General features: G+C 45.8%; 1 long non-coding RNA gene across 1 annotated transcript; it reads left to right on the top strand.

Moving 5' to 3' along the window:
* LOC119455014 (uncharacterized) lies at positions 1-26428 on the top strand. The gene is made up of 3 exons (XR_005192722.2): positions 1-249; positions 1604-1731; positions 26289-26428. It is a non-coding gene; the product is annotated as an uncharacterized LOC119455014 (long non-coding RNA).
* The last annotated feature ends 879 nt before the right edge of the window (positions 26429-27307 follow it).

The raw sequence follows: 27307 nt of genomic DNA, 5'->3' as shown, positions 1-27307 counted from the left end.
AACAGAGTGCACATTTGTAGGGGCACAGAAACTGTTTCACTGAGACAATCCCCAGCCACAGCATGCACGCCCTCCTGTTCTTCGCTCTGCTAGTGGTCACCGGATCGTTGACCACGGTCAGTGAAGCACGCTGCCCGCAACCGTCAGGAAGCTCCGACTGCTCCCACACGACGTGCACGGACCAGGAATGCGCCGCCAAAGGCCTAGAGTGCTGCCCTAAGCCATGCGGTGGTACCTGGTGTGTTAAAGGTAAGAAAAGCCTCTTTCAACAGTTTGTAGTTATTTCATGACATGATACTGCTAAATAATCACAAAAGCAGTGATAGAAACTCGAACAACGACCCGGACAGTAACCAACTAGGGCAACTTCCAGTTCTACTACTGCAGGTAATCCCCACAGGAAGCAGCTATCAAACTGCACCGGAAAACTCGGAGTGATGATAGGTTTAATAACCATAGATAAAATGTTTGTCGCAGTCATCGTTTTCTGCTTGGCCTGTCAAGTGCCCAGCAATGCGCAGTCAAGCAAAACGGAGGTCGAGGCAAAGACAGAGATTACTGCTACGCTTTTCATTATTCACATTCGCACTGTCTAAAAGAGTTTAAAGAAACGACCTTATGGCGTTTAATGCCCGAGTTTTCTTTAGCTACTTCGCCCCCTTTGGATGAACGTCGGTCATTCTCGCACAATAAAGAAATTAGGCACATCCGACACACGTTGTAATCTATATTTAGCGAAGTTTCGATGAAAATCTAAATAAAATCCTACACAAGTAATGCTGGTGCGTACAATTGTGTTCGATGAAAATGTAAATAAAATCCTATACAAGTAATGGTGGTGCGTACAATTGTGTTTACCTTAATTTTATGCAGCGTGCAACCTCGTGGAACGTTTATGTTTATCCACCAAAAAGGTCATAACTTCTACATCATACAATTTTTGTGTGTGTATGCACTGCACCGCTCACAGGTTATGATGAAATGAAATCACAATTCATGTGGATGTACACTGTAAGGCATCTATGCAGGGATCTCACGAGGATGAAGGCGATGTGGGACGGTTGTGGGGGGCCGAACGGTGATGCACGACTTATCAACGGATAATTGCTGCACCGACCTATCTACGTTAAGCATTCCCAACTTCTCGTGTCACAGTGGCGCATAACCATTCTGCAGGATTGACCATGTGTGGGTACACACACTACTTATGGCAGAGAGCTCGGCTAGCCAGACGTTCGACATTTGAAGCATTTCCGGCGCTTAAGGAGACACGGGAAAACTGAGAGAAGAAAATAAAACAACACAGATGAAGATGCGAGCGTCCTACTGGTCCTGCTGTGTTAGCACAGTTTGCTGCGACAACCTATATACGAAGATATGTGCGTCGATTGCTGGTACCAGGGAAGGGCTTAAATAACTCTTGCACGCTCGCTGACCAAAAAAGTAGTGTGAGTTAGTAAGTTTCTGTTCTGCGTAACAGAAAATCAATTTGTTATAATTCAGTGTTTTTTTTTTTCACATAAAGAAGAATAACTACGGCTACAAAGTCTGAAGAGCTTCGTACATAATCTGCATTGTTTTTCATGTTTATCTCATTTTGCAGGAGTCTAAGACGCACCCGAGCGTCCTGAGACTTCTTCTGTGGCGTCTTCTCCGCGTGCTGCCAGTTGCACAAGACGCCATTCTGAAGAGATGCCTCAAGAGAGTGGGGGACTGAACTTCATTGGCAAGGTGTCCGTAGGCAATCCATAGAGTATCGCGACCGCCTTCGCTAACGGGAGCGCAATGTGGTCAATAATTGTACTATTACGAAGATGAAATAAATTCGATGTACATGTCTTCCCCATTCACTATTGTCCCGTTGAAGCACCACCACAGCCTAGCACCATCCCGTGTACCACGTGTATCGTGTGAGTGAATAGCGCGCGCACTCTTCGACAGACCCTAACCAACGCCAGCTGGCAGCGCATGGCTCCTGACCTCCGATATCGGGCGTGTCATCGCTTTTCTCCGAGAAGCTTCCGCGGCTGACTTGCTGCAACGACTGCGATATGTCCGCACGGCTGCCGCATGCTGCTGTCATAGAGACAGCATATAGTTTTTAGATACGACTGGCAAATGTTTATTGAAGTGCTGCTCAATTATTTGCAATTTTGATAGTTTTTAACAGTGGAGCTGTTTAAGCTCGAGGTTGATCCCTATGGAGCGATGGTGGTCGCAGTTTCGAGTGAAGTGGAGAGAGTATGAAATGAGGAGAGGAGGTGCAGAGAGAGAAACATACAGAGAGCGAGATAAATAATAAATGAAACAAAATAAACTTTCTTGGCAAGGCGGGATTCAAACCCGGGTACCCATAGTCCGAAGGCGAGCGTCATAACCACTAGGGTATACGAGTACACCCACGTTTGCAGGACATGCATTTATGCGAACCATATGATTGCGTTGTACCGAAGATTGTAACAGAACTTGCTATGGACGAGAGAAAGTGAAAATTAAGCGAGAGAGAGACACACACAAAGCGATAAAAAGAGAGACAGAAAGAGTAAAGCAGAATTTGAACCTGGGTACTCACTGTCCGAAGGCGAGCGTCATACCCACTATGCTCCACTGCTTCATCAGATTTCACAAGCGTGGAACTGGCTTGAATTTTTATTCCGCACGTCGGTGCGGGTGCTGGCCTCACAAGCACCCACGGGAAGTTAAAGTTTTGCATTGCGTGCTTTCAAATAACCGTATGTGTTCCTGGGTTTCACAGATTTGATGTTAATTCATTACTGCTGCTCCTGCTACCACACAACGCGGTGAGCTCACTTAACACTCAATTTACTCGGCCTCACGCTGTGTTCCAACACTTGCCGCAGACCGCGAAGTATACGGCTAAACTGAAAGCGGCCATCTTACGTCTTGTTTCAATTTTGACGAATACATCAAAGCAGACAGGCTCACAAAACAGCGTGGATGTCAAAAACGATGCAGTCTACTTTGCTGTCCAAACAAGCAGCCGTCATAGCAAGAAGCTTCCAAACTCGACAGGAAGGTTGTCTGCGCATGAAAAAGTGTGGTCACGCTGTTCTATGTGCCTTATGTAAGTCACGTTTTTTTTTTTTTTTCCCGCTCCCGTGCGCATAGAGTTAAAGAACATGAATTATTTGTGCACTTCCTAGCTTTTTTTTTTTTCTTGTCGCCATGAGGTGGCGTCCCGTCGCAGTGGTGACTTCCTATGGCCTTCCAGATGGCTTTAGACGTCTTCAGTTACTTTGTTCGAAGCTGTCTTAGCTGTCGCCTTAGCTGCCTACGTAGACTGTGCCCGATGCTGGCCACATTTGGAACACACACTGAGACAGCACGTGAACCTGAGCGAGTTGGAGTAGCTATGAGTCTGAGCCTGCTTGAGTCGAGCGCTACCTGAGGTGAGCTTTTCCTGAGAGGATCCGTAGGCCCAATTAAATGTATTTAGCCAAATAGTCGTGATTAGTAGAGCATATAACTCTATATGGCCTAACGACACCTTCTGCACCCAGCAAGCATGAGGGAGGACATATAGCAAATGGCGACGGGGATTAGACCCAGACCCAGACGTCTGACTCGTTCTTCATCTGGTAGCAACCGAGCGCGCAGCGCCCGTGGCCACTGCGCGGGCTCTGCGCACTTTCTTCTTTATTTTTAACATATTCCCGCGGCCGACAGAATTGCTAGAGGCTGCCGGCTTCAAGAAGGTTAACCTTTTGGACGGGACGCCTTATAACGGAGCCGGACGCCAGCTTCAGGTAGCATGCTCGACCGACGCCGTCGCGACTAGGAAGCAGTTCCGTCACACGGGCCAGCTTCCCCAGGATAGGCGGCGAATCGTCGTCGTGCACCAGGACGACATCGCCAACTAGAAGTCGTGGTTGCAGCTTCGGTGTCACCTCATGTGCCGAGCGCAGAATCAGTAAGTACTCTTTGTGCCAGCGCTTCTACAGATCGTCTGCTAAAGCTTGTCGATGAGTGCTTCGACGTCACCGATCGATGCTTGTTGATTGGAGTAGCGTGGTGCCCAACTCTTAAGGCAAGCACGTTGTACGTTTGCCAAGTAAGAAGTGGCTCGTCGGGGCTCGACGTAGCATTTGTGCAGTACGTGTGTCTCCGTGAGTGTTGAGCTTGGCTGGACCGCTGTGCGCCAGCTTTCATTCCGGAAGGTTGGTGCTTGTACATCTGCGTCTTGACGCAGTTACGCATTGTCATCTTTGTACTCCTCCTTTAATTACCCTTTGGAGCACATGAAACCATCGTTAATTGGCAGTGACCTTCAGCCTCATCTGTCACGAGTAGACAGCCTTGTGGGAGGTGGACATTTCTTGGCGTTGGGAGACTTCGTCGGCAAATCGTCTCTGGGAGGCTCTCCAGTACCAAAGACTAGAGCCGTGCTTCGTACAGTTTAACCTTGGGAGAAGTTGTGGAGGGTTCCCTGGACCGTCCGTCCAAAACGGGTTTCCACTGCAGTAACTTGTGGCGATAGTCGAGTTATATGTCCGGTTACAACGTCCCAGTGGAAGTCGAAGCCTATCGGGATGCTGATCTCGTCTTCCCGGAAAGTCGTCGCCTCGGAGCGTGCATCAGCGGGAACAATACCGCGGTGTGTCATCATGGTGATGATCGCGCCATCCACTGGTGGACTGGTTACCGCAGAGATTTCCGGCACTTCGAGGGCATCTATAGCGCTCTCGTTGGTGCTGTGCTGTACACACATTTCATTTCAAGAAATAAGCGCTCAATGATGCCGAACAACAATGCTGAACAATAACTCCATTACAGGACCCCGCATTATCACTTCTCCTTTAAGCTACTATGCAATATACATAGTTCCGAACACGGTGGTTCCGAGCGTATGTTGCGTCCTAAGCCTTTGCATGTGTTGGGGCTACTGTGTCAGCGAAGAAGAGCTGCCGTGTCACACGATGGACCTGGTCCTCAGCTAGCTGCCGTTGCGGGGCATAGGACCGAGCTTGACACGTGCAACGCCTCCAAAACATAAGCCCGCGCGAGGTGAGTCCCGACGTGGGCCTTGGGCGGCCTCCATAGCGCACGACTGAGAAGGGGCTGATAGCATGATGACAGAGTATGTACCAGAGGCAGTTATTGGCCTCGCTATACAGCAGGAGGACGATGGGCAGATACGTCGGCCGCGGGTCTCCCTTCCGTACCAAGACAGCCCACTGGCGCTGTCTTTGGTGTGCCGCTTGAGACACGTCTCTTTTAGCCAAAGGGTACGTTCACACTCCAATGCAACTTTACAACACCACTTTCTTTTTCGTTTCTTTGGTTGTTTGGCCGTATAGAACCGGTCCTCTTTTGTTATTTTCTGTCTGCTAGTAGGTTTTAAAGTTATCTGCCTATCCCGGTTACTATCCCACCCCCACCCCCATATCCCAGGTTTTGCGTAAGAGCATAAGTACCTAATATAGCGCCGAGTAGACGACTTCACAGCTTGCAATGTTCACAAACTAAGTACTCTGAATTAACGTCCCTGTTTGTGGAAATCAAACAATAAGTTATGGCAGAAAACATGTACATGGCATAAAACCTGTACTCGTAATGTCCAATCTTCGGTATTAGTAAAACACTGACTTCTATAAGAAATAGCTTATTCAGTAATGTTTCAGTTTACTTAGCTGGTTTCCGTAGGAAAGACAAGGAGCTGGCGAGGGAGTAGTTCTTCGCGCAGTTCTTTCTCCATTCCCTTCTAGTTGTCTTTCGGGCAGAAAACAGTGCAGTATACTGAATGATACACCTATAAGCCCCCGTTTAAGACTCATTGAAGCCTTCCAGTACGAATAACTGCACTGCTTTTGTCTCCTGGAGAAGCTAACGCAGTGAATCTAATGAACAGCGCATGATCGTCATTTGATTTGGTTGTTTTTCTTTTTACAGTGAAATTGTATACGGCTAGGCGAATCCTAAATCCGTCCGTTCGGTGTGCGCACAAAGTATCACCATCAGAAATGGGCTCGTTGGCTCGTTGGCTCCTCTCGGCGCAACCCCGCGAACGCGCTCGTGCCACTGCTCCCCCGTTCGTCGTCGTCATCTTCTTCCACAGGTGCATGGCTCCGTTGCCACTCATCATTCCAGCATAGAATTTCAGTTCTCGTCTGTCGTCGTAATGAGGAGCCCGAGTTTACGGGGGTATGAGCTATTCATTGTCTTACGTGACGGAAAAATTAAATTTTGAAGCAATTTAATTGTGAAAACGAAGTTTATGGTAATCAGAAAACGAAGATTATGGTTTTTAGTTCACACAATAAACCTCGCCCTAACCTTCTACCCCTGTACATAGCTTCTCACCCAATATTACCATCTAATGAGTGCTCATTGTTATGTGTTCAATTAGACTCCTTTCTAAAGTTTAATTTGCATGTCAGCTTCATAAAAAAGAAAGCCGCTTATGGTATCAGGGTGCTTTTAAAGGCCAGACACTACTTTCGAAAGCACACTCTCCTGACATTGTATTATGCCTTTATTTATAGCCATTTTAATTACTGTATCAGTTCTTGGGGCCTCACATACCACTGTCATATAGCTCCCTTACAACACATCCAAAATAACGCTGTCCGTATCATTGCTTCGGCTCCATATAATGCTCATGTTACCCCCATTTTCACTGAGTTAAATCTCCTCACAATAAATAAAATTATCTGGTACAACCACAGCACTGGGATTTACCGCCTACTTAAAAATCCACAATTACATTATATCATTGGCAGGAATAGTCTTGCTAATCCTAACACTACCAGGTTCTCTTTACAAAATAACCTTTTACTTCCAAAATCACGCAGCAACTATGGCCAACTAACTGTTGGTTTTGCTAGTGTGAAAATGTGGAATAACTTACCTGCTCACGTGAAATCCTCACCTGCATTATCGTCATACCAACGTTCACTGAGAGCTTATATTACTTCCTTGTAACCTGCATTCCTTCTTTGATGTATTTTTATGCTGCTTATTATGCACATTTGTATATGTGGTGATGTGTTGCCATAACTTGTATTGCTTTAACACTGTAGAAATTGTGTAATTCGTTCTTTTTTCATGACCGCAATTGACGCCTTTTTTTATATAATGTTATGTAACTAAGAACAAGAGGTCCCGCTGCAGTTTCTAACTGTGGGACCTCTTTCTGTATATTTTCTACTGCATATATGTACCACTAATGAAGCAATAAACTTGAACTTGAACTTGAACTTGAAGAATCGCAAGCGGCAATGGGAGGGGGGGGGGGGGGGGGGGGCGACAACGGCGGACTGCGGGCACACCGCCAGTAACGTCATTCTCTCCGTCGCAGCCGAACGTGTGTGTAACCTCATTAATAAACGCAAAGACGCAACTAATAATTGAGAAAGACTTTAATGAACCGTCGGGATTAACCCAGTGATAAACACCGGGGCCACACGTTTCAGCTTCGCTGGTTAACCATCTGTATATACAGATTGTTTGGGCGGTGATCTTTTCCTTATAATTGGGCTGTCTCATACTTGGGCTATTGCGTATGTGCTACTGAGTGTGCGCCCATATGAAATCTCCTGATTCGGGGCTAACCCTCCATAAATTGGTACGTTCGACTGTGACACACTGGTTCCCGGCAGCGGCGGCCGCATTTCGAGGGAGGCAAAATGCAAGAACGCCCGTGTGCTTACTTTGTAGTGCACGTTAAAGAACCCTAGGTGGTCAAAATTAATCCGGAGCCCTCCACTACGGTGTGCTTCATAATCAGAACTGGTTTTGGCACGTAAAACCCGAGAAAGAGGAAGTGACACACTGGTTTACAATGGTCAAATGTATTTATATCGTTGTTTTTTTTCACTTGATTTTTGTTCACCTCTGTTTCAGCTTCGTTTTCTTCCTGCATATTCATGCCTGGTTCGAATTAACCGGTTTCAGTTATTTCGAAAAACATATTGCGCTTGTGGTGCCTAGGTGTCCTGTTTCCGTGTATTTGGGCTCCTTTAGAGTGATTGTGACCCACTAGCCCAGCTCTCTACCTTCTTGTAGATGTGTGTCGTTAGGCAGTTCCTTTTACATCTCAAAGTGGACATCCGCCTAATTGTTGTTTGCATTTTAGCCTACATTGTGAATGGTCGGCTTGTCGGTCTGTCATCTGATAGGATGACATCACATCAAACATGTTTTTATAGCACACCAGCAACTACTTGGTCATTTAAGAACGATTCTAGCAAACCATCCATAGAAAAAAAACTGTACTATATTCGAAAGAAAGCATCACAGCGAATATCATAGGAGACAAGTAAATGCAGTCATAACGACAACCATAATATTGCTACGGAACAGTATTTACGATGACGAAGAGGCGAACAGTATGAAGACGACGACGACGATTAGAGGCTAGCGCGGGCAGTGGCCTCTTGGCTAAGTGCGGCGTATATGTTTGTAAATGTAGTTGTATATAGCTTCTCGTCTGCGTCTTGCTACGTAACAATATAGTCAAAGTAAAATGTAATGACATATATAACATATTCGAAACACAACCACAGCGACTATCGAAAGGCACTATAATAGACACTCATAGCAATCGCGATAAAGCACTCGAAACAAGATCACAGACAATCGTAAGAAACTCGATTTGACACTCATAGCAACAGCGATAAGAAACAGCAAAGGGTAATCGAAACAGCCATCATAACGACGATTTTAGTATAAATGCTGCTTTGAGAAAATGACGGTCAGCTCAACTTGGTTTGAAAGAAGCAACGACATGGTGAACTTTCTGCGAAAGAGGTTGCAGTTACTATGAACGTGAGATTATTGCTATTACCAAACTTTCTCATTGATTTTCAATTAGTCCTAACTCTATCTAACAAACACTTCCCTTATACATCGACTGCAATGTATGCGTCAGATCTGCTTAAGTTTTGCCTTTTTCAACGCTATTTTTATGACCTCAAGTGAACACATGAAAATGCTACACTTTTCAAGATTTTAATAAATTAAAATATTTTTCATCATTTGTGTAATCTCAAATGTAATCTCAATACAGAACCAAAGTATTTCTATAACATTTACAAATTCAACCAAAAGGAAAGCGAATGACTATCGAAAGGCACTAGTATATAAATAATCACAAAGCTAGTTAGAAAAAACATTCGGTCGAAACCTTTTCTTGTTATAAGCAAGGACCCATAAAACACCAGTGGGAATAACCTTTATAGATGCTGCTTTGAGATAGTGACGGTCAGCTCCACTTGGATTGAAAGAAGCAATGACATGGTGAACTTTCTGCGAAAGAGGGTGCAGTTACTATGAACGTGAGATTTATTGCTATTACCAAACTTTCTAATTGATTTTCAATTAGTCGTAATATTTTTTTTATGTTGAAGTATTCTGTTTTTAAACTGGTGTCGGTTCCTGCGCCTTAGAAGTCACTACCTTGTTTGTAGACGATGATGTCCTCGCCCCTGTTCCACTACATCATTAGGTAAGAAATACCGACCATGACGCGAAGAAGTGAAAATCATGCATAGATTTCTTCTCTTTTACGAAAAGAGGAGGTTCTATGCTCACATTAAACAACACAGGTGCTTCGTATATATGTGAATTTCCCCATCAATTCAAGCAAAACAATTATCGCTAGGAAATATAACTACAGTTTTTCGATTATTAGCTCAAGCATAAAAATAACTGAGCAACAGACGGCTAGCAACACAACACAAAGCCCTAGAAAACGACTCAGCTGAGCCAATTGATCCGATTTCTGAAGTGCAGCTGGGCTGTCATCGTTCCCCAGCTTTGAAAGCCACAAATTCTTTTCATCAAAATAACCTGCTCCTTGAATTCTGCCTACCAAATTGCGATAGGCTACCTTAAGCGCGAAAATCGTGCGCAGAATCATCCCACTCAATATTGGGCTTAATTTCTTAAGTTCTTAAGTTAAAAAAATTCATGAGCTACATGTTTCAAGTACTCTAAAAAACTCTTTCTGTGAAACAAACGTGGTTCTTTTGTTGTGCACAGGACAGGCATTAGTGCCGCGTCTATGGTCTCTAAGGAATTTCTGTCTTTCGCTGCATAGAACGCTAAGCTGAGCTAAGGAAGTTCATCTAGGCTCTGTTCTGTTTCACCATGTGATGTGACATTGTGCCACTGCGAAGGCACGGAGTGATTGTTTGGTAGCTAAGCGCATAGTAAATTTCCACCCTAACATCATCAAGGGAGCGTACACTGAGTGGGCGAAATGAGTTCACTCCGCAAATAGTTTGAAAGCGGCAGGATGGCGATGAACCAGACGACAGGGCGTTTCAACTACACGAGAGCGCGTTTCAACAGTGAACTTCTGAGAGGATCGAATGGGTGAAGGAGTTGCGTAGAAAGAAGCGAAAGTAAGGAAGAATGAGTCTATGACAAAGCTGAACTGCCAGGTATTTGCTTCTCTGAGGCTAGCAACGGCCAACACAAGAGAAGTTCGTAAAAGCGCAACCAGAAACAGACTCAATCCAAGTTCTGACTAGACGAGAATGTTTGCAAAAAACGCCAAGACCATGTTTGCACTCTTAAAGTAGACCATATTACACTCTTCAGAAGTAATTTGAACGATGGCATAGTAGGGTGCTATGTTATAGTTACGAACGAGCTCGTTTCCGAAGACATGAAGCTTGCCGTATGCGACGCTGGTAAAGACATTGCTCTGATGACGGCTGACGAACCGCTTTATGATGACGTTGTAACTCTGAAGGGCCTTTAAAATAAGTCCAGTGTTCCCTAAAATACAATCAAAGCTGCTCTCTGGGCTCACTACGCAGCCAATATTTCATTCTAAGCTCACTTTCCTCAAAAACTATCGAATGGTCGTTCAATCAACAGAGGTGGCATTCTCTTGTAGTTTCGGATCGATCTCTTGTCCTTGCCAATATTAAACATGACATTTCAATTCCTTTTTTCTTACAGACTAGATTTTCGCACAACATTCTCGTGTACAACAATCTCAATTGTCATTTTATCACTGTATTCAATCAACAAACAGTCGGTCAAAACATCAACTGAACGCATGGGACACATCTTTGGATATCGCAATGCATTCCGACTAACATGTAGCGCAAGCACATTTGTCTTAATACGTTCCTTAACATTGGCATTGATGTAGTGATAATTTTTTTTCGAAGCACCCATGTAGTTACAGCGGGAGTGAACTCGTGGAGCAGCATGCGATTCTGGGAACTCCCGTATCATTTCCATGTGTGCAGTTCTACAGCATCGTACCTCTAAATGTGGAACTGTAGAGCGACAAACAAGTGCTCTTTTTTTTCATTTGTTTAGACATAGTGCGTAGCGAAAAGAATGCAACAATGAGTCAAGAGCAAACAGACAAGCACGCGAGTTTTGAAAGACGAACAGCATCCTTTAGTAAGCAAGAAAGCTTTGAGCAAAAATACGTTACAACACGTGCCTTAAGCTCACAAAAAAAGTCATTTTCATTTTCAAATATTGCCGTATCACATTATAAAATTTCAGCACTTAAGTAAAGTATTCAAGTCAATTGGATATCTTGCGAGCAAATTGTCTTGAATAACTCCGCGAAAAAAAGGCCAGCGTACCTCTTAGGCTAGCTTGCAGAGATTTTGGTTGCAGCCAGTGCTACATCAGCTGCACCGTAGACTACGAAAGGGATCGTAGCAGCCCTGTTGGTTCCAAAAGTCTACCTCTAGCACAATAGACGCTCTAATATTTCGCGTGGCTCTTTCGCTATAAAGTGACTAACTAACACGACGCAGCTGAGCGTCTTACGAAGATATGTCACTCACTCAAATGAATGTTGAACACGCCTGTTCTTTATGAATGAAGATATGGTCCTATTTACAGCCAACGGGTAGTTTTGTTATTTGTTGGGCACTCATGAACGTTTCACAGAATGCCAATATGTGAACGGACCGAAAAAGCAAGAAATTATCGGGGCTTGGAGCGCTGTCGGTAGGCGTTCGTGATGAAAACTGTTCCAAGTGGCCGGTAATAGTTTGCTTTTGCCAACGTATCGGTATTATGCACAACGAAACAGGAGCTCTTTCGCTCCTACTATGAGGAAGACAAAGAATTAGATCGCAATTGCATGTTATATATTTCATACGATGCAGCTCGAAATATCCCACATTCGCTTATGAAGGAGGATGCTCGTCGCCAGCAAGATTGCTTCTGGTGCTTTAGAACAACGCTTTCTCTTTATTCCGAGCCGCCGTGCAACTATCATGAAGTCGCCAAACTACAAATTGCGCCACAGACTTCCCGACACATACAGAGTATCAATCTAGATTGCACACCTTGAAATACCGGCTTCCATGCTGAACAGTATTGATGTGTGTCAGTGCATGGAAAAGCTTTGCTCTCAGTACACAGACATAATTGAGCTGCTTTTGTATCCTCCTCTGAAAACAATCATTCAGTGGCAACTTCAATCACAAATGTTATTTGAGCAAGTAAGCGAATGGGAACGAATCGAATAAGATCCACGTTTCTAACAACCACCGTTTTCTCTGGAACCTGCAGACGTACAGTGGGCCGAACTCACAAAGCTCTTCGTTAGTAAGTGTTGCTTGCCAATGGCCAGCTGCCTAACCTCGGTAATGATATGTCCAACGCCACGATTGGCTGACACCTGCTTCTACGAACATTTTTAGCGTAGGAACGTTTTTGTGAATTCGGCCCCAGGCTTTCCGATTTCGTAATTAGGATATAGACAGTCATACCGGAATGAGCATACAACGGCAAAATCTTGTTTCACACGTTGAAATTTCTCTCAACCTCCACGCAGATCGAAAAGCGAATTGTGGCTGTTAAACCGAATGTTCAATTTTTTTACGGTAATTGACCCTCCATTGACCTTCATATGCATTGCAGGCCAGCCAGCTGGCCAGCTGGCTTGCCTGCAATGCATATTTGACCAACGTAGAGCAGCCAGAATAGGGTTAAAATGAAGTATACATCGACTTATGTAAGCTTGTATTAGTTCCATGCTAAATATAATTTAATGCTATGCACAATGCCGTAACCGCGCATTATTCAGTTTTTCACTGATTCATGAGCGGCAATATTTTTACCTGCTTTTTGTCAGAGACGTGGCGAAGGTCAGCAGGTTAACACGGTTGGTCTGTTAGTACGGCTATGGACGATGACATGGTATTTTCTAAAGTAGGCGAGTTTCAAGCCGTCTGGAAGCGAGACGGGTTCTGCCGAGCAGTTGGTCGTCCACAAGCCAGCACGCCCGTTGCCGATGGATACCACACAATGAGGGAAAAAAACGTTCTTCTTCCCACAATTTAGATGCATTGGCTCTACGGAGGCATCGAAACTGTCTGGAACTTCACCGCGACATAAAACCGGCACGCACACAGGGGTGGACGCAGGCACAACAGTATCTGTAGATACACAAAGTTCACCTTGACTGCAAGTCTCCTCTAAGAGCCCGGAAGAAACGTGGCCATCGACGAAAACTTCCCCCGTGCGACAATGACGGTCGCACAACACTGTCGCAAAAAGTCGATGCCCAAAATCACTTCGTGCGTTGATCGGGAAATAACTATAAATTCTGTCGCGAAAACTCCACCAGTCAAGGATACTTCAGGAGTGCACCCACAAACAGGACGCAACGACTCGCCGCTCACTCCACAAAACGTTGCAGCGTGGTCCCACCGAAATACAACTTCGCGCCCCAACCGATCATTAAAACCGAGACTCATTACGGATACAGCTGCTCCGGTATCCACTAAAGCCATTGTAGAAACACCATCAACAAGTACATTCACTTTGTCCTTAATCATAGCAACTGCAGGGGGCATTTCTGTCGATAGCACGTGTCGAGCGATCTCACCCCCGTCGGCCGCGCTAGCTAGTGTTCCGGTTGCGAAGACGAGGTGGGGCGGCGCACTGGCGATGGAGATTGATGTAAACGAGGTGCACGAGAGGAAGGTGGTGGCGTCAAACTCCTGTCAGATGGCGGCGAGCGACTCCGAAATGCTTCTCTGCCAGTAATCGTTGCCGGGAGGAGCGCCAGCTGACCAATAGGTGATGTACGGCGGTTGAGTTGTCCTCACAGGAAGTGTGGTCCTTATTGAAAACCTGGATCGACCATTCCACGTTGTTGGGTGATGATTTCAAAACCTCGCTATGTGGCCCGTGACACCGCATTGGAAACACACTGGCAGAGGCCGCAAATTTCGATGTTCCTCCATGTAGTCACGCATGTTGCTGTCAAGTACATAGCAAGCAGGTGGGTCACAATAATCATGACTAGGCATCGGCCGCCGGGAGACGTGCGTGCGGCGAGGGCGTTGGTCGTAGTCATGATCTTGATAGCTCGTGGTCCCTCTCGTTTGTGGGGTAGACCTATACTCAATGGTTGCTGCGTGAACCGTCGGTTGCCATGCGGTCGAAACGGCCTTGTTTCTCATCTCGTGTGGTGAGTACGCACCAGTGATGCCGGGTGTGCGACGGTACATCTCTTCCCGATGGCGCAACTCTTCGCGAAGAATCTGTCGTATTGTTGATGGGAGGTGAACACACGAGCACGGCTCTGCACTTGCCTCCGTTGTGACATTAGCCAGGCGACCAAACTTCGGTATTATCCGTCGCATCTTCAGCGTCTCAAAGGTCCTGCAGTGGCGAATTACGTCAGACACGGAATCCAAGCTTTCTTTGCCGATCAAAAAATTGTAGACGTCTTCGGCTACTCCATTCAACAAATGTCCAACTTTGTCATCTTCAGACATTTTAGCGTTGACTATTTTACGCAGTTTTAGCACTTCGTAAATATAAGTCGTACAAGTTTCGCTGGGAGCCTGAGCCCTTTGCGAAAGCGTCTGTTCAGCGCGTTTCTTTTTTGCACTAGAGACTCCAAAACACGCTCTGAGTTCCTCGACGAAAGCTCCCATGAAGTGAGCGTGTCTTCGTGATTCTCATACCAGACGAGCGCTGTGTCGGTAAGGGAAAATACAACACTGGACAATTGTGCGGTCGAGTTCCAACCATTAGACCGGCTCACCTTTCGGTAGTTCGTGAGCCGCTCGTCGACATCTTCTCCGGCTTTTCCTCCGAAAGTCAGTGGCACCCGGTAGTATTGGCACGGAACACCAAGTGCTGGCCTTGAAGCCGCGTCAGAGCCGTCGGGAATCTGGCAGGCGTAATCAGGCATGTCAGGTGAGGGTGGCGGAAGTCCGGCAAGTCAACGGCTTCGGCGAAGTTGTAGCAGCGTAGGCTCCGCGGTTACGAGGCGTACCCAGCACCTCCACCAATTTGTAACAAGCACGGGGAAAAGGGGTTTATTTAGGCAATCGAGAGCAGGAACAGCAGGCTACGAACAGCAGGAATGGCCGCTGCACAGTCGTCGTTTTCCTCTTCCTTCCTCCTTTTTATCCGCACGTCCCTTTGATGACGACGATCAGACCGTGCACTAGCCTGAATCTAGCAAAACGGAGCGCACCACAAATACCAGTGAACACCACATCTGCCTGCCACTACCACTATGCCTGTTCTCCGCAAGATGCTCACCGTCGGCGTGCAAAATAATATGGTTGTCATCGGAGCCCCTCTGGAGACGCAGCTCACGAACATTCTCCGAATCAGTTCTCGTCACGTAGGCAACCACTATTACACTGTCAGTGCATATGTAGCTACCCCCAATAACCAGGCCCGCGGTATCATCCACAGGCTACCCCGAAACGTCTCTGAATGTGCTGCTAGAAAATTGCTATATTCCCCACCTAGAAACCCTTCAAGTCGGCATAATGGGCCCCGCATGAACAGCATTCATTACCTTTGCCGGCAAGAACGTCCACTACGGCAGCGGAGAACGTGCATCGCATCGGCCACCATGTTGGCCACCGGGAGGACGTCTTACCCACACTGGAGACCAGGAGCCTTATTTTGTAACGATTCGGTTTCGAGGAATTCACTTTGGTGGTGGCGTCATAGTTATGCGGTGCGCTGACGCACTGAGAACAAGAGGAAGGACAGAGGCCAATCACCGCAGGTTTTTTTTTTTTTTTGGATGTGAACGTCACAAACTAAGAAAAAATATTGCAAATTAGGAAGGCTTCTTGCTCTGAACGCCGATCTCGCCCGTGCACACGGCACGCACAAGCTCTGCACACGGCACATGCCGCCTTCGAATGACACCGAAGCACCTCGCGCCACTTCGTTTCGTAGCAGACGATGGATTCGGTTTCCGCATGATTGACATGTGTGTGACGTAATTATAATATGCAAGCCCGCTCTGAAGCCATCGCGTCACCCAGACGGTGACCAATCGCTGCGCGCAAGGCGAATTCTTCTAAAACCGAAGCATTACAGAGTAAGTACGGCCCCAGGGCATGACCCTATACCGGCCTCCGCGACCCCCGACTGGCCACACCCACACACCTAAGTGGGCACTGTACACCAGCCCTCACCCCCCCCCCCTTCCGTAGCCATAGGGTGACCGGCAAAGCGGCCGCTCTCAACACCCACCACGCCCCGTCCTAGTCGCCAGGACAAGCCGAGAGCGTGATGTGAGGTTTGTTCGATTTGCCTGCACCACCTGAACCAGTTCACGAGGTGCTGCACCCTACTATTCATTCAGCGGTATAGCAATGGCACCCGCTCCGCCATGCCGTTCGTTTCAAAAGGTGCAAGAACGGTGTAGGGCTTTTTCACGATTTTGCTGCATCCTCTCTACTGTCGGTGCCTACTTGGCGCAGACGTACAGGTGAAAAGCAACAGCGGAGCAGACGACGCCCAGCGCACATGCGCCAGAACCATTGAAACCCCGTTTGCCGCGTCGAATGTGTCTACGAAAGTGTCAGGTGTATTTACGCCTTAGAAGCTAATCATACCTGCCCTTCGAGGCCTTAAAGCTTACGCACTCGATGCAAATCGGGGGGCCAAAGCATAGTGCCTGCACCGCGTCTGCACCTCAGCATTCATTTCGAGTGTCGCATTGGGTCTGCACCACAGAAATTGAGCTGCACAATTTTGTAACTTCTCATGCACCACCGTAGGCTGGTCCAGAGTGGTGAAAACTAATCTAAAGGTTCTACAGCCAAGGCTACGCCACAAGCAACGGCAATCCAAGCCAAACACCCGGCCCTGACCAAACACGAACAAGGACGCAGCGCGGTGCCATGGGGAGGACAAGGAACCACCAATAACAACAACCCCTAGATGAGCCGGGCAGCACGCCTATTCTCTAGCCCCCCCCCCATACACACACAGAGAAAAAAAGCTGCGCATAATTACGGCACCAAGGTGAAATGACCCACATCCGTTCCACAAAGACCGCTCATAGTCCTCCAAAACCACCTACAGACTTTGAACAAAAATATTTGCTGAACTACCCGCAATAGACGAGAAAGACAAACTATAGGAGCAAAACTAACGTCTAACCGCACGAGTACAGGTGCTCATTTATCCTCCCCACCCACTTCTACCACTCAAGCACCCCCTAACCACGCAGTATCCTACTAACGCACATCGCATCTCCTGAATCGATGGAAACCGCGCATCCAACATTACCAAAGAAGATAGCCAAGATCAGTGCTAATTCATACTTGAATAACGGGGAGAAGCTCAATACAGACGGACAATTTTAAACAAAATTGAATCCGATCATTCAAGAAATCTAAGACCTGCTACCAAGCATTTACCAAATCAGGCTCATGCTAGCTGAAAAAAAGATCGGTAAAGAACAACATCAAAAGAGGCCCAAGACTATAGGCTCGGCTAAATGAATTCCTAAACTCCAAGTGCCGATCTCTGTTCGAGCACAAATAAAACAACCCCACAATCTGGCAATTGAGTTGGAAACTTGCAAAAGCCAATACGTAGCACTTAGACAATATATTTTTGTTATGCATACAAACCACCCGCTTCGATTGCCCTAAAAAAATGTTGCGGCAGCACCCACCTCCTGATTGCTGTCGACGGTAATGCGTCAGCACTGATTCAATATAGTGAGACAACGTCAACACTAGTTATGTATGAGGGGTGTACTGGTCTCTTTCGCACTTCTCTAAGAGCACTCGGCTCTTAGGGAAGTGCGAAAACAAGAATACCGAGTAGTCAGATAACAAAAGTGGTACGGAGGTTTAAGGCAAACGAAGGTAAGACGTGGCATATGTTTCAGTAAGGTGATTAGCTTTGAAAATGCGCTGTTAGTAACTGTTTAAATTTTGTGGCATCGAGCTTATTAAGTATTGATCATGGCAGCTCGTTCCAGTTCTCTATTGTGATGGGCAGGACAGATTTATGAGTGCGGTGGTAGTTCCATGAAGATGCTGAACACTTAAATAGCTGAAAAGTCGACGGGAAGTGTGGTGAGGAGCGAAAAGAGTGTTACGCATATGGAGCAAATAGTAGTAGAATTCGTGAAAAGACCCAATTGTGCGATCTTGCGGCGTGTTGACAAGGACGGGAGGTTAAGAGAAGATTTAATACGACTGAGACTTATGTGCCAATCGTATTTTGAAGTTATAAATCGCGCAGCCCGACTCTGTAGATATTCTAATGCGTTAATCAATTATGTATGCGTGATTCGGGCTCCAGATTGGTAGCACATATTCTGGTTTAGTACCGGTGAATGTTTCGTAGGCAATTTTGCGAATAAAAGCAGGTGACATTGATGGGACCTTTTGATTAAGCAGAGACATTTTGAACGGTGAGCCGCAAGTTGTCAGATGTTGTTAGACCAGGTGAGTTGGTTCGATCTGTAGATGTGAGGACCGATGAATTGAGCGAATAGGGGTAAATGTTGTTTCGCTTTCGAGAGGTAGACATGAAGTTACATTTTGAAGTATTAAGTACCACAAGACAACAGCCGAGATACTACTTAACAGCACTTTAACTCCTAGATTTGATGTGACAAGGCGAGTGCGGCAGGGCTGTCCTTTGTCACCTCTATTGTTTGTGCTTGCGATTGACCCATTGTTAAGGCGTTTTAGCGAGAGCTCACTTATAAGGGGTCTTCCTATGCCGGGCAATGGGTGCATAAAAGTGTCAGCGTATGCGGATGACATTACTTTGTTCTTACGGGATGGGGACAGTCTTGTAGATGTATTTCGTATTTATAATCAGTATGCATCATTGTCAGGGGGTAAAATAAATATGAGGAAATGCGAAGCATTAAATTTAGGACGCAGTGCAATAACATTACCAGGAAATATTAAACAGACGGAGCATATGCAAATATTAGGCATAAAATTTTCTACAAGTGGTGTTTCACCTCACACGTGGAGAGACATTATCAGCTGTATTAAAGCACAGTCAGAAGCAGTGACTGCGTCGCCACTGCCGCTAGCAGAAAGGGCTTTCTTTATTAAGAATGTATTGTGCAGTAAACTGTGGTTTGCTGCAAGAGTGGCTCTTCCGCCGTCACCAACAGTACGTGTAGTAAACAAAATTATTTTCTCGTGGTTCTGGCTAAACAAGACACAATACGTAGCACAACAATTTTTGCGTCTTCCGAAAGCCAGCGGAGGATGGAGCTTGCCGTGTATAGTTACATTTGGTAGACTGCTGTGCACTAAGAGTACATGTGACCTACTTGATGATGATGAGTACCCAGGTAGGCCACTTCTACTTTATTGGCTGGGTCATTACCGTCGAACGCTCATGCCACAAAGTTCAGGCAACTTGCTTCCGACAGCGGTAACGCCAGCACCGCAGTATGCGGCGGCTGCGCGCTTACAGAGCCAGCTTGTGCAAGTAAGGAATACAAAGTGGCGTACGACACCAGTTTCAAGGCTTTGTGAAATGTTGTGTGAGACGGCTGTGCCTTCAGGAACAGCTACTACAAGCACATGGACAGCCGTTTCTTCACCTGATTTGCCTTCTAAAGTGAAGGATTTTCACTGGCAATATCAGTGGGGTATTCTACCTACAAGAGACAGGCTTGAACGCTGGAATATGGTAGCGAATGATTTATGCATACATTGCGCACAAACAGAGACCAACACGCATGTAGTAAAGGAGTGCGTTGTAGCGCGCACCTTCTGGAAGCTGGTTGGAAGATTATTTGGAATATCCATCGTGCGGGCACCACGGCGGCGAGATCGGTTTGCGAGTCTCGTCTACTACAGCGTTAGCTACGTTTTGTGGTGCTTCCGTAACATTGCAGAACGATCCCGGCAGCCAAATAGAGCAATGTACCCCAGAGTGCGCAAACTAAGGGTGATAATATGGGGTCATCTTGAAGAACAGCTCTTCAAGCTCGGTGAAGCAGAGTTTCTTCACCGCTGGTCTACGCGGTACCTAACCGTGTCTCGAGGCAAAGTTTTGCTGCAGCCAGAATAATGCCCAAACTTTGTTTGCCTGAGTAGAAACTGTACCTGTCTGTGCTTCGGATGTCATTCATGAATCCGAGGCTGACATTTATGATTTTGCATGTACACTGTCGTAGTGTTTGTGATGTGTGGCAAGTTAATGTCAAGCAGACGCAATTTACTGTTTTGTTTGCTCAGCTGTTCTGTTTATATGAAGTACGATGTATTGTATGTGTGGTACGTTATATTGCATTGTATACGTTCATACAACAGTTGTATGCGTGCCTACGGGCAAATAAATTTCCTTGTCACCCAACGTGAGCACCAGTTTGTCATTTTGGTGAGGTCATTTTTCAGCGATGAATGATAAGTTACATTTTGGACCTCGAAGCACTAAGGACTGCAGTATTATACGCCACAATATCTGATTGTAATATGTGCAAAGTCTTGGCACACACTGTGGGAGCAGGCGTCTAGATATGCATGTACTTCAGCGGTCCAAACAGGCAATATATACTGCATACGCCTGCGTACATACATACATACATACATACATACATACATACATACATACATACATACATACATACATACATACATACATACATACATACATACATACATACATACATACATACACACGCACACACACACATACATACATACATACATACATACATACATACATACATACATACATACATACATACATACATACATACATACATACATACATACATACATACATACATACATACATATGTATGTATGTATAAGAGTGCGCCCTTGGAACGTGCCTGAAATACCCAATGAATGCGCACGCATTCAAACGGGAGCATCACCCGAACAATCTGGCTATTATACGCTAACATCAGCACTTAGCCGTTTCGATGCACTCAATCTCTAAACAGTGGCAGCTATCACATATGCAAAGGATGGCAGTGATACTCATTACGGCGTCATCGAAATCCTGCCGAACAAAAATGGAGAATGGTGGTTGTTTATATTCAACATCTACAAACCCCCACCGCTCCACAGACGCCCGAAGCATACTTCGATGATCTTTTAAACAAAACAATCGCCGCAGTTAAGCACCACAGTCTGGTTGGCATGGGGGGTTTTATGGGGGGCTGATGGGGCGTCAGCGCCTCCCGAAATTTTTTCGTGCTGGCATGCACCGCCGACCAAAACAACCACCGCGGTGCCGGGCATCATTCTGGATTTCGCCTACAATGTCTTTTTCACGCTCGAAAAGACATTTCGGCACGAACATTGCGAACTCTGGCTGGATTTCGTGGCAACGCCCTTGCACCTGGAGTCACATAACGCAAGGAGCCCCATCCGAGCACAAACTTTCAAGGGCTTTTCGATAGCGAGCGGGCGCGTTGCGATTTCGCAGTGGCCGCGGAATCTACGGAGCACACGGATTTGAATTCTGAAACTTTATAGGTATAAAGTTCTCCTAAACTTTTGACGCGAAAGGTGCACTGACCTTTCCAAAGGCGTGGTTTAGATTTTCAATACTGGAACTTTATGGGTTTAATGGTCTTGTAAAATTTGGCCAACCTGCGCGCACTGGAGCCCTCGTGTCCAAGCCGTTGCAGAAATGGGAGCACGCGCTCGCAATCTTCCACACACACGACAATACTAAATATCACCGTGACTGTCAGCTGGCAGCTGATAATTTTCTCTAAGCATATTCAGGAAGCGCGCCCAATGTGATCGATCAGCTGAACCAGGGCAGGCAAAGTAAAATAAGAGAATACAGAAGAACGTTAATGGCCTGTTATTGAGACAGTTCTTTTTGCGGGCGACAAGGTCTGGCTTTCCGTGGCCATAGGGATAGTGGTCCTATGGATTTAAGCAAAGCCCCCGCTGAAAATACTGGTATTATCAGAGCACTTCTTCGCATGCGAGCAGACATAGATCTGAAGAGCCATTTAGAAAGTTGCCCCAGTATTGCCTCGTATTTAAGCCCAGATGTACAAAACCAAGTTGCAGAAATTTGTGGTGAAATTATCAAATAAAGCCTAGGTGCAAAAGTAAACGCTGCAGGCTGCTTCCCCATGCTTGCTGACGAAACGACGGATATTGATGGAATCGAACTGCTTACTGTTTGTGCAAGGTACCTAAACAAGGAAGCCAATGACATCAAAGGAGTGTTTTTAGGTTTTAGCACCGGAGTAAAAGCCCTCTCTCATTGCGGCTGGAGGTTCTATGTAAATGTGTACGAACTGCTGCATATTCTAATCACCCTTCCAGTGGCCACTGTCAGCGGAGAGAGAATAATTTTTAACATGAGATTACTAAAAAACTACTTGCGCTCTACAAAGTTTGAGGAAGGCATGGCTAGGCTGGCGCTTCTATACGCCCACAGAGACGTCGGCCTCAACGTGTTTGAAGTCATTGAGCGCTTCGCTAAACTTCCCCGCCGAATGAAGTTTGTCCTTTACATAGCGAAGCAGCAAAAATCAATGCAAGTAAGGAGTTCTGTTCCTTCAGGTCCATAGACTCGTAATTATGAGAACGTATGACTGTTCACTAGCTTTTAAAACCGCTGAAATTTTCACCGTTTATTCGAACAGTTATCATCGTGATCAAAATTATGATGCGAATACGAAAATTACGAGGACATCAATAACCAATTTTGACCGACCTTGCTCATTGAAAGCCAGGCCCATGCGGCGTTTCCCAACAAACTCGGATATTGGGTAATTCTGCTTGCTGCATCATCTGTGGCTTTCATTTGGCCTTCCCTTTTAGCTACCTGCTTTTACTTCTTTTTTGAACCGAAGCAATACCCTTCTTTAATTTTGGGTGCAGAATATTTGTTGCCGCTCTGCAGGCAGTTAAATTACACATTTTCGTACAGATTTCTGCATTATTCTTCTATAATTCTACCCATATGGTGCTGTCGCCACCGCCGCATGGCCCAAACACATATCACGATTTCTGCGAACATAGTTTTGTTCTTGCCAGGATCGTCTGTCTTTCTATGCGTAAAGTTTACTATCCGTGACTGCGCAACATGTTTATTTGTCTTGTTTGACGCATTATATACAGTAACGTTTGCTTAAATACGTGATTTATTGGAGACTAATACGTGCATTTAAATATCTTGTTGCGAGGTTTTGTGTATACAAGCAGTTGACTTTGTTTCTAGCGGCACTTTCTCCCCCTTTATCACGTTGTGTCTTCGCATTTGTATATTCCATTCTATCTTCGCACTCCTGCTTTTTATATGTACTCACTGTTGCGACTATAATCTTCGTGTAATTAAAATACACGACCGGTAACAGCTGCTCCTGCGCAATCTATTGTAACAAAGGACAGCGTCATTGAGGTTTTTTTCCTGGCCGTTGCATATGCAAAAAACTGTAAACAAGGTTCTTCAATGACAAACATTAATGAAAATATTTGTCATCAACTTGTTCTTTTCATGGCCTTTACGTTTCTCAAATCAGCTGCATGCACTCATTTGCTGGTTTCGAACTGATATAGTCCTAAAGTTCGTGTGATATTTTCAGATTTACTAAATAGACAAAAAAAAAACGCGGAAGCATACATATCAGTTATTGCTGCCACAATGTTTGGGACATACGAATGTATTCTTTCATGAAAGAAGGCATATTTTATTTGACAATGTATAGCGTTGAATAATGCGTTTGCAGCATCTAATATACAATGGCATTGGCACTGGCAATGCAAGTATTATTCATGTATTTGATCCCTCGACGAACTCTGTAAAGAGGAGACCGCGCTGAAACGTTAGCCCCCCCCCCTCCGAACAAAATTTCTGGCTACGCCACTGGACCTAAGCTCAGTAGTGGTAACATCATCGCAACGGCAAGAAAGTAGGCCATTGAAATGACTCGACTCTGTTGGCAACAGCTGTGCAACAAATTCCAGGGAATGCTGAGCATGACCAAAACGTAGGCACTGCTGAGGCATCTTATCGACCTCACCCAAGTGGAGTGCCTGTCCAGTGCACTTAAATCAATTTTTTATTCTGTATAATCATACGTGCACGCTAACAGAATCGTTGAAACGTGTGCCACACTTTGCAGCCAGGTCATGTTAAGGAGCCTAAATTTTGCAGTCAAGCTTCCATGGCGTGCTTGTGCATGGTCACGACCACAACTACAAGTTGCAAGAACAATAAAGGAGTCGTATAATAATCATAAACCTTTTGATATACGCGGCAACTATAACGCACGCGCCCAGCGTTCACAGGAATACTTTATCACCACTGTGTTGCCTACAGAGGCGAAATACTAGAACTGAATTTCCGGCAGGTGCAGCCAGCAGTCATCACAGCGAGTTTTCCGGGATCCGAGCCGAGCCGTAACGCCGAGGCACTAGCGAATAAATGTGCGCAGTTTTCTTTTTTTTTTTTTTAGCCTTTGGCAGTACTAACGAAATAGTATATAACAGTGGGCACGTTTGTAGGAGCACAGGAATTCTTTCACTGAGACAATCATAAGCCACAACATGCACGCCCTTATGTTCTTCGCTCTGCTACTGGCCACAGGCTCATTGAGTGCCGTCGGTGAAGCCCGCTGCCCGAAACCGTCAGAAAGCTCCGACTGCTCCTACACTACGTGCACGGACCAGGAATGCGCCGCCAAAGGCCTAGAGTGCTGCCCTAAGCCATGCGGTGGTACCTGGTGTGTGAAAGGTAAGAGAGATCTCTTGCAAGAGTTTTTACTTATTCTATGACATGATTTCTGCCAAAGAAACACAATACCAGTGATAGAAACACGAACGATGACACAGTCAGTAACCAACTAGGGCAAGTTCCAGTTCTAATAGTTCAGGTGATTCCCCGTAAGAAGCAGCTATCAACTGCACCGGAAGGCTCGGAATGACATTCTAGTACGTTTAATAAGCATATATAACTGTTTGTTGCAGTCCTCGTTTTCTTCTTGGCAGGTCAAGTGCCCAGCAATGTGCAGTCAAACAAAACGGAGGTTGAGGCAAAGACAGACGTTACTGCTACGCTTTTCTTTATTCACATTCGCACTGTCTAACAGAGTGTACAAGAATGACCCTACGGCTTTTAAAGTCCGAGCTTTCGTTAGCTACTTCGCCCCCTTTGGATGAATGTCGGCCAATCTCGCACAATGAAGAAATTAGGCAGCTCCAACACACATGACGGAATCTATATTTAGCAATGTTTCGATGAAATGATGAAAAAATCCTGTACAACTAATGTTGGTGCGTACAATTGTGTTTACCGTTACTTTATGTAGCGTGCAACTCACGGAACGTTTATAATTATCCACCACAATGGATATAACTTTAACAACATGCAGTTTTTGTGTGTATGCACTGCACCGCTCGAAGGTGACGCCGAAATGAAAACACAATTCAGGTGGATGCACACTGTAAGACATCCATGCAGGGATCTCACGAGGATGAACGCGATGTGTGACGCTTGTTGGGGGACAAACGGTGGTGGCAGACTTATCGACGGAGAATCGCTACACACATCTACGTTAAGCATTCTCAACTTCTTGTGTCACAGTGGCGCATAACCATTCTGCAGGATTGGCCATGTGTGGGTACACAACCGGTGCTTATGGCAGAGAGCTGGGCTAGGTAGACTTTTAACATTTGAAGCATTTCAGGCGCTTAAGGAGACACGGGAAAACCGGGAGAAGAAAATACAACAAAACAGATGAAGACGCAAGCGTCCTGCTGGTCCTGTTGTGTTAGCAGAGTTAGCTGCGACAACCTACATACGATGATATATGTGCGCCTATTGCTAGTACCAGAAAAGTAAAATGAGTTAGCAAATTTCTGTTCCGCGTAACAGAAAATCAATTTGTCATAATGGCACTATTCAGTGTTGTTCTTTTTTTTTCACATGAACAAGAGCAACTACGGCTGCAAAGTCTGGAGAGCTTCGTATATAATATGCTTGTTATGTTTATCTCATTTTGCAGGAGTCTAGGACGCACCCGAGTGTGCTGAGATATCTCCTGTGGCGTCTTCTCTGCGTGCTGCCAGTTCGTTGGCAAGGTGTCCGTATGCACTCCATAGAGTATGGTGACCGCCTTCGCTGACGGGAATGCAATGTGGTCTAATAATTGCATTGTTACAAGCTGAAATAAATTAGATTCATATGTCTTCCCTGCTCTCTATTCTGACGTTGAAATACCACCACAGACTAGCACCATCCCGTGTACCACGTGTATCATGTGAGTGAATAACGCGAGCACTCTTCAGCAGACCGTCACCAACGCCAGCTGGCAGTGCATGGCTCCTGAACTCCGATATTGGGCGTGTCATCGCTATTCTCCCGGCAACTTCGACGGCTGACTCGCTGCAATGACTACGATATGTCCGCGCGGCCTTCATCCACGCTGCTGTCATAGAGACAGCATGTGGTTTCTAGATACGACTGCCACATGTTCATTGAGGTGCTGCTCAATTAATTTTCGATTTTGATCGTTTTTATTCCACACGTCGGTGCGGGAGCTGGCCTCACAAGCACGCAACGGAAGCTAAAGTTTTGCATTGTAAGCTTTCAAATAACCGTATTTCTTTGTAGTTTTCACATATTTTCGCGTTCGTTTATTGCTGCTGCTCCTGCTGCCACCCACCGCGGTGAGTTAACTTAACACTTGATTTATTCGGCCTTAATCAAGTGTAGAGCATTCCGTATTCTTTCCATTCAGTAATTCACCATTCAGTATTCTTTTTGCTACTGAGTTGCGTCACTTCAGAGGCGACGAGGGGGGGGGGGGATCAAGGCCGCCCGAGTTCGACGAAGCATCAAGCAGTTGGGAGGCCTACCATATTCGTCTCGAGGCTTACTTCGAAGGCAACGATATTAAGGACTCATCAAAGCGCTGGGCACTTTTGGTAGCATCGCACAGTGACAGCATAGTTCGAGTTCTTCAGGGCCGATGCCCTTCAACACCCGTGAACAGCTTAACGTACGTAGAAGTTGCGAAGGTGTTAGAAGAGCACTACAGCCCGCAAGTGAACAAAACAGCAGCAAGTGACGCTTCTTTTATACGGAAGCAACAAGACGG

This window comes from Dermacentor silvarum, chromosome 6 (assembly GCF_013339745.2).
Source record: "Dermacentor silvarum isolate Dsil-2018 chromosome 6, BIME_Dsil_1.4, whole genome shotgun sequence".
NCBI classification, from domain to species: Eukaryota; Metazoa; Arthropoda; class Arachnida; order Ixodida; family Ixodidae; genus Dermacentor; species Dermacentor silvarum.
This window is presented reverse-complemented; position numbering and strand designations above follow the sequence as displayed.